The 13,810-nt window shown below is 42.6% G+C and overlaps 1 protein-coding gene across 1 annotated transcript in view; it reads right to left on the bottom strand.

Annotated features, from left to right (window-relative positions):
• The window catches only part of TGFB1 (transforming growth factor beta 1), a 33,106-nt gene that overhangs the window by 9,971 nt on the left and 9,325 nt on the right, over positions 1-13,810 (bottom strand). The gene's annotated exons all lie outside the window — the stretch shown is intronic.

Below are 13,810 nucleotides of genomic sequence, written 5' to 3'. Positions count from 1 at the left end.
ATCTATGTAATATTTGAAACAATCGATCAGTTAATGTACATGTGCATCAGACTTTCTTTATATCTGCGTATCCATCCATGACTATCCCTTCCCTATCATCTCTGTACCGTATGTCTCTTTATTTCTCTACATAGACATACAGTATACAAATAAGTGAAGAGCAATACATTCATCGTGTCAAATACAAATATAATTTCCAGAGAGCTACTTAAACCCTGCTATTTGCAAAAAATTATAATATTTGTTCTGGCAAACAATTGTGAAAATTGGCCAAAACGGTTGAGTTTTAGATTGTTTCACAATGAAGCATGTGATCCCTGATTCTGAGATTTACAAAACTAAAAAAGTATTTTCTCCAATATTTGTTATTATTATCATCATCTTTTATTTGTATGTGGCCAACATTTTCCACAGCGCAGTGCAAAGCGGGAGGGCGGACAATAGCATTATATGACTACCCTTTGGGATTACTATTACCTTAACAGGTTACCTGTGCGGGCTCATGCAGAGTGACGCCCTATTTCTGTCACCCGGCACAGGGTAACTGGGCATTTATGTGTAAATTAGGTATCTTATATTTGATCTGTCCCTATTTTTTATGTTACAGCTAGGGAAACGAACCCACTCACGTGGCACCAATAAGACTACTTTCTAACTGAGGAGCCCTATGCCCTATAGAGGCCTCGCAGATAGAAAACTGAAAGCATAGAGGATTGGCAGCAGAGGCCGGTTCGCAGCTGACTCAATACCAGAAAGCCCAAAGAGGGTGGACCAGGGTACAGTGCCGGGACCCTGAGGATTTGGATATGGGCCGGAAACCGACAGAGAGGTTTTTCTGGGTGCTATACAGAGAAGGGAAAGGTCAGAGACACTCTATACTTAGAAACAAGCCACTGTACCTCTCTAGGGATACGCGTAAGGTACCTAGAGATTAAGTTATTGGATACAGATGATGTGAGTTTCAGAACTGTGTTAAGTATGAGGAATCCTGTTATCTATTGGAAATAAACCAAACATATTGCACTAATAAAGTTCCTGGTCCACTTCGTTACCACCTCTTTACACGCCCGGCCTGCATGAGTCCAGCACCCAGGGAAGGAAATGTGAGAGACTGAGCACCACTGTTTAAATACATCACCTCGATATACACCCTTAAGAGCCGGGTGAGGAGGGGCTATAGACTAAAAAGCACATATATGTCGAGACAAACTGAGACAGTAGGAAGGAGTTCCCTGCCCCAAGGAGCTTACAATCTATATTTGTGGAAGACGTTTTATGACATCACACCGTAAAAAGCTTGCAATACAATAGTGGAAATACAAGTTTATTTTGTAGTTTGTTACTGATAAACCAAATATTTATATTCCATCTGAGAAAGTCACTATAGACTATTACACAGTACTGAACGCTGGCCTTGTAATTATTGAATTCACAGTCTCACTTAGCAATACATTTAGGAAATAGCTAATAGCAATACAACAAAAGAGGTCAGACTGTTTAACATGTAGGTTCGGATGAATAGAATGAGTCATCTTAAAATACTGAAGGAAACCGCACTGCCAAATCTCATACAATATATAGCACCATGGCATTTATTTTATATTCTAATACTGTATCTCAAACGTTAAATACTGACAGTGAAGTGTGTGATTAGAATGGAAAAGGGGTATGTGCAATATCAAAAGGAGAAGTAATAATTGTGTACAAAACTTTCCAAACCTCACAGGTCTCTTCTTCACGTGTAGAGCTTTCCAAACCTCACAGGTCTCTTCTTCACGTGTAAAGCTTTCCAAACCCCACAGGTCTCTTCTTCACGTGTAGAGCTTTCCAAACCTCACAGGTCTCTTCTTCACGTGTAAAGCTTTCCAAACCCCACAGGTCTCTTCTTCACGTGTAGAGCTTTCCAAACCTCACAGGTCTCTTCTTCACGTGTAAAGCTTTCCAAACCCCACAGGTCTCTTCTTCACGTGTAGAGCTTTCCAAACCTCACAGGTCTCTTCTTCACGTTTAAAGCTTTCCAAACCCCACAGGTCTCTTCTTCACGTGTAGAGCTTTCCAAACCTCACAGGTCTCTTCTTCACGTGTAAAGCTTTCCAAACCCCACAGGCCTCTTCTTCACATTTAGAGCTTTCCAAACCTTGCAGGTCTGTTCTTTATGAGCACTAATATGTACTGTACACTATAATTTCATCTATGAAGGACTCCCATGTGGGTTCATTAAAAAGTATTACATCCTGCAGCCAGTTTACACTTCTTCAGAACCAACACATCCAGCAGAACATTGAACTATTTCCAAAGGAAATATCATTTCTGAGCTGTGAGATTGGAGCCTCAATGAATATAGACAAATATTTCCAAGCACTGTAAATATCAATCCCGTAAGTGTTGAAGGGGTTAAAAGAAGACCGATTGTTAACACTATAGCAGAGTAGCACATAGAGACTGTTTCATATGTGTGCCAGACGGTAGCTGCTGTATGTTTATAATGAGGTTTATTTCAGAGTCCCTGTAACAATACGTCCTTATTCCGCGGCCCCATGGGATATAAAGCAAATGGGGGCTCAGACAGACAGTCAAATAAACAGCATCCTGCCCTCTGCCCACCTCCCCCTCACTCCACACAGGTCCGGCTTACATCGGGACACATGGGCTGCAGACGAGAGAAACTGAAAGCACTCAGCCCTGTAACTGGGCAGCATCGCCTTCTGCGCTCAGTGTTAGCTCCTCGTGTGAAGTCCCCCAGCTCCAAATTTAGATTGTAAGCTCTAAGGGTCAGGGGTTACTTTTTCCATTAAAAATTCTGTGTACAGTTCTACATATTCTACAGCCGTATATAAGCTGTTCAAATACACCGTATTGGCCCGAACATAGCACGGCCTCACACATAATACGACCCTAATGTTTTGAAGGTGTTCTACAAGAAAAATAAAAGGTGTTAGGCTGCACATACTGTATAATACGAGGACAGTTTTTCAGAAGGACATTTTTAGGAAAAAAATATAGCACTATATTCAGGCCAATACGGTAAGTATGTATACACTCAATTCTTTCTTTTTATTTGTGTGAGGCCAGCGGATTACAGCCTTGAGATCGGATTTCATAAACCGTAGATACAACCACAGAATTGTAGACCAGCAAATCCACAAAGTCACCAGAATACCAAGAAGTGATCTCCTTGAATACAGACAGAAAGAGGGTACCTTTGGTGGTCACATATAACCCAAAACGTAGAAGCCTACGCAAGATCGCCAGGGAACTACAACCCAATCTCCAGGAAGATACAAGACTGCAACAGGTCTTCCCTGAAGCACCCTTATTATCATATAGACAACCTCAATCTCAAGAATATTATGGTGAGGAGTAAAGTATTCAGCAATGCAACTGAATCTCGAGCACAAAATCACAAGAAGGTTCACCTGTTCCTCCAGCAATGTTGTGTACCTTATTATGCGCATGAAATGCCCAGGGGGCTGCTACTACAGTACATACATGATCTGTTATTTATATTATTTGCTAATTATATGATATTTATTACTACTGTGATGCGCTATGTACATTTATGGCGCTATATAAATAAAGACATACACACATACATAGGTAAGAGGGGACAGGGGATAAACAAGAGAATGAATCTACATCACCACAGCATCACACGCAGAACAAGAGACAGCCTTGTCGGCGAACATTTCTCTGACTCAAAGGTAATCTTAGAACACCGAAAGAGAGATGGTTGCACGAATACAAATTTATGAGACTGTTCGGGACACTCACCGCTGGCCTAAACCGAGACTGCAGCTTCATGAGCCACTACCCTGACGAGAACACAAGACCACGTCTATTTATACCACGCTAATGAATGCACAAACACCTGTTTCATACACACACATATGTACTATGTAATTATATACCGACAGAGACTACATAGTAGCCACACACATGAACAGAAATGCAACACCCTCTTACTTTCCAACACCTACCCTCACCATTGTTATACACTCCCCATTCACACACGCCTTTTGTAAAGCACTACATACACTGTGGGCGCTTTATTAATCAAGATCTTCGCACACACACACATACATTTTCTTACATCACAAATATTCAGGGACCATTTAACACCTTAAGTCATAAATTGCATACTGCACAGGGGGGGAGGCTTCACCCACAGATAACATTCCAGTTGCTTTGTTTCTAAGAGAGTTTTTTGGCTTAATCAATTGTAACATCGCCCGAAGAAGAGATCCGTGTATATCGAAAGCTCGCACAAATAAAAGCATTTCGTTAGCCACAGAACTGTATCGACTATTTGTTTTTGATTATTAAGCTCGGCTAACACGGTACAGATATATATTTATACACACACTTAGTTAAGTTATGGTGGGTAAAAAAAGTGACAAAAACCCTACACAGCAAAGCATATAGCAAATGGAAATGTTACTGTATGCTTTTTTTACCCACCATAACTTAACTAAGTATGGTTAAACCTATCCTTGCTTCATTATTGCATTGCTAGTATAACCAACCCCACACTGATGAGACCCATTAAGGTCGAAATGGCCGTCTGTGGGTGGGTTTACTGGTTATGCATCTTAACCCCTGACTGTGCTCAAAAGCTGTGACCATGCAGCAAGCTTATGCCTATAGGGAACCATGTTAATGGTTTTGAAGCAAAAGGCGGCACTGTGTGCTCATTTGCATGTAATTTCCCAGAATCCCTTGCTGCAGTGGAAGTGCTGTGTGCTGGGTGATAATGGTGAAAGGTGGGGTTGCAGACCTGTCTTAGACATGCAAATGAGACATACAGTAATATTTCCATTTGATATATATATATATATATATATATATATATATATATATATAATATCTATATGTGTGTGTCTATATATATATATATATATATATATATATATATATATATAGACAATATATATATATATATATATATATATATATATATATATATATATATATATATATATATATATATATATATATATATATATAGACACACACACATTTAATTGAATACATGAGTTACCGTTCAGGTGATAGAGTGCACAGGGGAGAGTGAGTGTGGATGGGAATTTACCTTGAATGTTTTTATTTAGGACATGAAGGAAGTTAAACAAAAAGAGGATGAGAGAAAAGAAAGGACGAGATGGAGGCAGAAAGAGTGAGAATGAGACGGTTCATTAGAAAGAATGAGAGAGAGGGGATGCAAGGGAGGAGAAGAGCAAAAGCGCGGTATGGTTTAGGGGAGAGAGAAAATCTGACCTTCCCCCTGGGTGGGGAATGGAAGGAGTGCCTTGCAGGCACTTATGTGTCTATGTATCAAGGCAATTGGAACGAAACCAGGGAATATTTACCCTGCCCCTATGTATCAAAGTACTTTGCTCCAATGTTGCCCCTGTCTGTCCTAGTTTGCACCTTGGGGAGCGTCAGCAGGAGGAGTTGGGGAGGAGTTAATGGTGCACAGATTATAATGAGATGCATCCCGTTCTGCGTCTCTCGGCGACACTCTTTTTGTCTTTTAGTTTACTCCAAAGAATCCTCCATGTCTGAAGTCTGCCGTTCTGCATCAGATGTAAGAAACTGGGGTTCATTTACCATACGCTTGGTAGGTTATCAGGTCCTTAGTGATATGCAAGTACTAGATATACCGAGGACATATTGAGGACGCGGGTCACGCAGACCATCTGCCCATACAAACCCCCAAACAGCCGTCTTTACGAAGAGACCGTAGCACTGTATTGATCAAAACCTAACAACAAGGAGGGCACATTAACCCTCAACAGCCATCTCTACATAGAGACGGTATTGCTGTATTGATCAACACTTAACTACAAGGAGGGTATATGTTAGGAGGGGCTTACAATCCCTCTAAGGTGTTAATATTATAAATACACCAGTGTTCGTGTCTGTATGTGTATAGGTTTTATTACCCCGCTTTATTTTAGTGATTGAGTTTATTAAAGCAATATTTTTTTTACCTATAAACCAATAACCTACACACGCATTAGGAGTCAACATATTTTTAATAAGACATTTTTTTACTACTAATTACCACACGACCAGTCCAGTTGTACTATACAAGTTTATTCACATAGGAGAGTGCACTGTAAGGGGTTCTTTGGTGGAGAGGTACCGCAGCCTCTGCGGCTAGTACTCCACCCTTTTCTCTTTCAAATTGGCCTCATCAACCCTAGTGCACCCCTATTTATGGTAATAGGCAGAGTGGGTGTGTTCACAGTTACGTTCATATGTTCCGCAGCTCTGCTGCAAAACCGGACAGTGTGTCTAAACAACCTTGTCTCTACGTTGATTCTTAGAACCCTTAGTGATTCAACTCTTTGGTGCCTCAGACCTGTCTGGCGCAGAAAGGGTTAAAAGTGATAACATATTTACATCTGTACAAATTACCTGTTGCTCTTTATCACTGATTAAATGCAGGCATGTTTTGTCTGTTTTGCTGAGACAATTACTTTTTGTTTGCGAGGATCTTAAAATCATCTGCTTTTGTTTTTGTAAGTGCCTTACAGCTGATCACTGTAACTTGGGAATCGCTGCTGCATTGTGTACTGAGAGAAGTAGGAGCCCGTAACTATAACGTGTAGCACTGTTCCCCCCCCCCCTCCCTCTGGGAGATTACACAGCCTATGCTATCTAGGTGTGTGGTGCTATACCTGTATAAATCAGGAGAGCTGAGCTGATATGCGGTGTTATGGAGACCAGGACAGGCTTTTGATGTTATCTGTAGTTCTTCTCACTGGTGCTTGTGCCTCCAGCAGTAGTGGGCTCCAAGGAGTTCTGAGGTCAGCCCCCACTATTGCATTCTTTCTCCCCCTGCCCCAGGACTGATACTCAGACAGGGGTATATTAGAACAAGGGGATCTTTATTTGGCAGTCACTGCAGGATGGTCTTTCAGCGGTGCAAGGGTTTAGAGGTTTCCAACCTCTGGATGGTGCTTGACCCTGATAATATAGGGCCATCTTCCTGAGTCAGATGTTCCCCCAGCTCAGTAGCTGGGGGTGAGCACGCACATCCTGCCATAGGAGAGACTGACAGCTCTTTGCTTCCGCTCTCCACCAGAGCAGGAACAAGGCTGAATACGTTTTGGCTCTACCTCTTCCTCGGGAATCAGGGGCTGGCTCATAGTCTGTACTTATCCATGGTAGGCTTACACAGGCCATGAGTCATCACCACACTAATGTCCATCAAAGAGGAGCACAAGGGGGCCCAAAATCCCACAGATTTAACCTGTTACTGCCTGCAGCTAACAGGACTTACATAACAGGGATAACAGGGGGAAAGAAAGGTATAATGGGACATACACTGTTACACATGTAACCCTTTTGCTGTCAGGCAGCCCAGCAATGCATTGTCCTCTGTTACTCTCCCTTGCGCTCACCCTCTCCCCTTTTATCTCCCCCCACATCTCCCCCCCCCCCCATGTCTCCCCTTTTCTCTGCCCCTGCATTCCCACATGTCTCCCTTCTTCTGTCCTTTCACTTCAGTCACTGTCCATTTCTTGCTACAGAAGCAAACTGGAGATTGGCTGGGGCAAAGGGAACAATGCAGCAGGATGACACAGGTGTCCCTGAATAGTTTCCTGGCTCAGCTCCGTAATAAGAGCTTAGTTCCACAGGCTAAAACTTTAGGGAAATCCCTCGGAGGAAGCTAAATGTGACACACGCAGTGTGATCATTTACATGAAATTTGAAACGCGTGTAATGTTTGCGAGACAAACCAGGTGTTAGGTCCTCTTTGAGATTTGGGGGTGCAGTGTGCACTCAGGGGTTTAAGTTACTGGGGGTGAGGAGGAGTGTTAATATGTTTAATTTGAATTCAGTATAATATAGCTGTTTAATATTGGGGCAAGGCTATCAACCTCATTAGAGAACTGTTTACATGTGTATGTTCTAAAAACATAAATAAATCCATTTAAAGAAGGTGGAACAACAGTATAAGGCTGCGCTTATAGTGCTGGAGACGGCGCCCTTGCTTCGCGGTAAAACAAATGCATTGTCGCCGTCATCGGCGCTTATTGTGCACGCAACGGCGACAAAGCGACAGAGCGACAGTGCTACCAGAAATCTGGTAGTCACTGATATTTGATTTTTTCGGCGACGGTCTCCCCTTGCGGCCAATCGGGAGCTTCTCCGTGCCTCTGCCAGCCCCTTTTATGACGTCATCCAGCGACGTCGCCTAAACTTCCAAATACAACTCGTCACCATGGCGACGGGTGACGTCATTGGTCGCGTCGCAAGCTGTATAAGCGCAGCCTAAACCTGTAGTTGGAAGAGTAGTGTACTGCGGGTTTGTAAATGAAAAAAATAGTAATACTCTTGATTTGTCATTAAAAGAGAATTAATACTGTAAATCTGTAAATTAAAAAGCGGAATTATTTGCTGTACGTTTGAAGGGTTTTTGTTGTCACTTTTTACCCACCATAACTTATATAATGTGGGGTTGCAACCCATTCCAACTTAACATTGCAAACCCAGTATAACCAGCCTCACACTGATGAGACCCAAAAGGTCGAAACACCTGTCTGTGAGTGGATTTACTGGCTGTGCACTTTTTTAACCCAGGCTGTGCTGAAAAGCTGTGTAATATGCTTATAGGGGTCCATGTTAAAATGGACATGAAGCAAAAGGTGACGCTGTGTGTTCATTTGCAGGTCATTTCCCAGAATCCCTTGCTGCAGTGGAAGCATTATATGCTAAGAGATAGTGGTGAAAAGCGGGGCTGCAGACATGTGAAAGTGCTCACAAGTGATATTTTTATTTGCCAAATAAAAAAGGAGCAGTCACCTCAGGAGTCGGGTTACCCCATCTCTGCATGTGTACAGTATGTTGCTCCAGGAGAGAATCAAAGGGGATTTTGGTGAGATGATAGCAGTATTTGGGACACCCGCAGAAAAAAAGGTTTCTTGGGCTTTTTGGGGCTGCTAAGGATAGTACAGAAATAACCCACTAATGTAGATCTTGCCAAACTAACCTTATTTGTTTCTTTGAGGAGGTAAGTAGGAATTTAGACCAGGGTAATGCAGTTGATGTGGTCTACTTACACTTTGCAAAGGCTTTTGATACGGTTTCACACAAGAGGTTGGTGTACAAAATAAAGAAAATTGGACTCAGTAATAATATATGCACCTGGATTGAATACTGGTTGAAGGACAGACAACAGAGAGTCGTCATAAATGGAACTTTTTCAGGTTGGGCTAAAGTAGTGAGTGGAGTACCTCAGGGATTGGTACTGGGACCCCTGCTTTTTAACTTGTTTATTAATGACCTTGAGGTTGGGATCGAGAGCAAAGTCTCCATCTTTGCTGATGATAATAAATTGTGTAAGGTAATAGAATCAGAGCAGGATGTAATTTCTCTTCAGAAGGACTTGGAGAGACTGGAACCATGGGCAGGTAAATGGCAGATGAGGTTTAATACAGATAAATGTAAGGTTATGCATTTGGGATACAAGAATAAAAAGGCGACTTACAAATTAAATGGAGATATATTGGGGGAATCCTTCATGGAGAAGGATTTAGGAGTGCTTGTAGACAGCAGGCTTAGCAATAGTACCCAATGTCATGCAGTAGCTGCAAAGGCAAACAAGATCTTATCTTGCATCAAACGGGCAATGGATGGAAGGGAAGTAAACATAATTATGCCCCTTTACAAAGCATTAGTAAGACCACACCTTGAATATGGAGTACAATTTTGGCACCAATCCTAAGAAAAGACATTATGGAACTAGAGAGAGTGTAGAGAAGAGCCACCAAATTAATAAAGGGGATGGACATTCTAACTTATGAGGAGAGTCTAGCTAAATTAGATTTATTTACATTAGAAAAGAGGCGTCTAAGAGGGGATATGATAACTATATACAAATATATTCAGGGACAATACAAGGAGCTTTCAAAAGAACTATTCATCCCACGGGCAAAAGGACTCGGGGCCATCCCTTAAGGTTGGAGGAAAGGAAATTTCACCAGCAACAAAGGAAAGGGTTCTTTACAGTAAGAGCAGTTAAAATGTGGAATTCATTACCCATGGAGACTGTGATGGCAGATACAATAGATTTGTTCAAAAAAAGGTTGGACATCTTTTTAGATGGGAAAGGTATACAGGGATATACCAAATAAGTATACATGGGAAGGATGTTGATCCAGGGATTAATCCGATTGCCAATTCTTGGAGTCAGGAAGGAATTAATTTTTCCCCTTAATGGGGTTTTTTGTTTGCCTTCCTCTGGATCAATAAGTAAGTATAGATGTAGGATAAAGTATCTGTTGTCTAAATTTAGCATAGGTTGAACTTGATGGACCTACGTCTTTTTTCAACTTCATCTACTATGTAACTATGTAACTATGTAGGAATTTGTATAGGCAAATGTTAAATATTTATTGTCCAATGCACTCACCAGGAGAAGTGGCTCAAAAGAACATGTTATTACATATACTGCAGACAGGCGTAATGATTTTGCCGCTAAGAGCATTTTTCTATATCTGCCAAAGTGGCACCATTGAACGGTATCATCTATTTATTTTTTGATTACTGAAGCTCGGCTAACACGGTACTGATACCTCTACATGTATAATATATATATATATATATATATATATATATATATATATATATATATATATGTGTGTGTATATATATATATATATATATATATATATATATATATATATGTATGTATATATGTGTGTGTGTGTATACACACACACACACACACACACATCATATTCATATATATATATAAATAAATATACACACACACACATATCACTTGTGAGCACATCACTTGTCTCAGACAGGTCTGCACCCCTGCCTTTCAACCCTTATCACCTAGCATGCAGTGCTACCACTGCAGCAGCCCATTTAAGCTGATGCATCGCCGTTCACACAGCTTTTAAACACTTCATGGGACTAGCAAAGCAAGTTAAAACCACTCACAGACAGGTTTCAACCTTGATGGGTATCATCAGAGTGAGGTTGGTTTATACTTGCTTTGCAATATTTCTAGGCTGGGTAGGGATTCTGGGAAATGACATGCAAATAAGCACACCATGTCACCTTTTGCATGAAATCCATTTTACATGGAAACCTTATAAGCTAATGCTCGCTGTTAACACAGCTTTTAAGCACCGCATGGGAATCAGATGCAAAGCCAGAGAAACCATTCACAGACATGTTTCACCCTTAATGGGACTCATCAGTGTGAGGCTGGTCGCACTGGCTTTACAGATTGTTCATTATATGCTTTATCTGTAACCTTCCCGCTGCTATTATTATTATTATTATTGCTTATTTGTAAAGCGCCAACATATTCCGCAGCGCGGTACAATGGGGGGTACAGAGTGATGTAAATTACGTAAACCAAATAACGACAAACAAGCGCAGACAGATACAAAGAGGTAATGAGGGCCCGGATCCTGGGAGCTTGCAATCTAGAGCAGGGGTGGCCTACTCCCGCCTTCAAGGGCCACCAACAGCTCAGGCTTTCGGTGGTGATTGAGCCACCTGTGCTGAAGCAGGGATATCCTGAAAACCTGGCCCTTGAGGACCCGGGGCGCAAACTGGGGGGCGAAACCCCCAGGGGGGGCACGAGACTGCCTGCGGGGGAAGTGCGGTTTACAGGGGCCCCGCGCACTTCCTGAAGGCACCTAAATGAAGTGCCGGGGAAGCTGTAGGGCCTCTGTAAACCTTTACTCACCTTGGCTCCACACGCGTTGCCATGGCAACGCGGCGTCAAATGACGCCGCACGGTCATATGAGGTCAGGTTTCTATGGCAATATGACATCATGACGCCGGGGTGATGGAGGGCGCGGGGTGAGGTGACAGCCGGCAGTGGGGCGCAGGGGAAAAAGGTTGCACCCCTGTGGTCTGGACGGTGCAGTGCGTTACGTTGCCTGCAATGTGTGGCCGGCACCCGGGCAGCGAAAGGGTTCATTTCGTTTGCACATGCTGTAGTCTCCGAGCAAACAACGCCCTCTAAATACACAGATAAACAGGCCGGTGGGACTTGGCCACACACACGGAGCGCAGGCACAAAACACACACACAGAAAGTATGTCTCCAAGATATGTGCAGTTTCATGGCTAGCAAATGTTTCCTGGCGTTGCCAGTAGAGAACACAAGCCCTAGCGTAACAGGAAAGTGATATGGAGGGCAGAGACTGCGGCAGTCACATCTACAAGGCACCGAGAGGATAGGGACAGGAGCACAAGAGAAAAGGGACAGTCGTGAGATAAAATATAGGGGTTATTAAACTGTTATAGTGAGGCACTATCACACAGAAACTCACTTTGACATCAATAGTGCCCCGATTGGCACTATCACAGTTTAATTAATAACCCCTGCAGTGTATTAGGAACAAAAGGCAGATGGACGGACAAAGAGAGAGAGCACAAGCAGTGCTGTAACGTGGGGTAATTTTGATAAACACCCTCAGTACTAGAGCCCCTAACACATCGCTGTAATTGATATATTTAGGGGTGAAATGATGTTTATACAAAGCTATTTTGGGATTGTCCGTGTCCTGCACCTCTTCCCTCCCTCTCTCCCTTCCTCACACTGACAAGTCTCCTTCCCTCAGGGGGATTTTGAAAGCTGCCAGCTGTGAGTTTCTACTTGTCACTTTTCTGTTGACAAACGTATTATTGCTGGCAAACACTTCACCGGTTCCATCTTCAATAAGTATGGATATGAAAACACAGACAAAAACATTCAGACACATAATTATATTAAGCACACCCTGTATGAATTGTAATTAGTACACACCGGCACACATATTCCTTAATCGTGTGTTTACCAGAGATTGGAACAGTAACTCACCGTCATTCAATGTGTTCATATGTCAGGCAGTAACTAACTAGTCGTGTGTCAAGGGAGACCAGGCAATTTACACCTTTTTTTAACCTGGATCATTTACTGAGCAAAACAAGGTAATGAAATAAATGGAAGTTTATTCGCACAATATCACTTGCCCACAATGGAATACAAAATACAGACACACTTACTTTGGGACTGGAGTAAAAAACTAGACTTTCCTAGGTGCAGGGAACTCTAAATAAGAGTTTACCCTGACCGGGACTTAGCCGGGAATCTCCTGGTACCGAAATCGCGTGAAGTTCCACACGCCACCGCTCCCTTCTCTTCTGAGAACTTGGACTTTCTTGACCGCGCGTTATCTCAAAATCTCATGGAGTTCAAATCCGCTACAAAATCCCAGCCGCGTCCGCCATGTTTGATTTTGAGAACTTGGCTGCTAGAATCTGGCAGGCAGGCTTTTCTGGCTTGAAATAGAAGCGGTTGCTCTGCTATTCGGGCAAGAGCAACTTTGACAAGCCCGCCTGCGCTCTTACTACTGGGAGTCTCAATTCTCATTGGCTCACACATTCTTTATAGTAGTCTGAGTTTCATTCATGAAACTCAGCAGCCAATCAAAGCGTGGGAACTTTCTAAGCAGCCAATTGAAGCCAAGCCGGTATGAAAAGCCAGGTCAGCAGGAAATATGAAATTGCCAAGGGACTTGCGCAAGTTTGTCACCTCCATCCCTGGCTAACTCAATGCCACCCGCATTGGGCCAGACTCCACTAGGTCTGGCTGAGCAAATGGCATCCCGGACGACTGCCATTGTTCCCCCGGACCTGGGTACTTGTGCCCTGCTACCTAAATGACTTTCACACCTTTTGGCATCTCTGACTACTTTGAACTCCGATGTCCAGCAAACAAGAGCTAACTCTGTTGAACCCTTATACACAGATCAGGGGTAACGAAAAATGGACTTAACCTTTGAGA

Source organism: Ascaphus truei, chromosome 7 (assembly GCF_040206685.1).
Source record: "Ascaphus truei isolate aAscTru1 chromosome 7, aAscTru1.hap1, whole genome shotgun sequence".
NCBI classification, from domain to species: Eukaryota; Metazoa; Chordata; class Amphibia; order Anura; family Ascaphidae; genus Ascaphus; species Ascaphus truei.
Note: the sequence above shows the minus strand (reverse complement) of the source record. Positions and strands in the feature narration are given on the sequence as shown.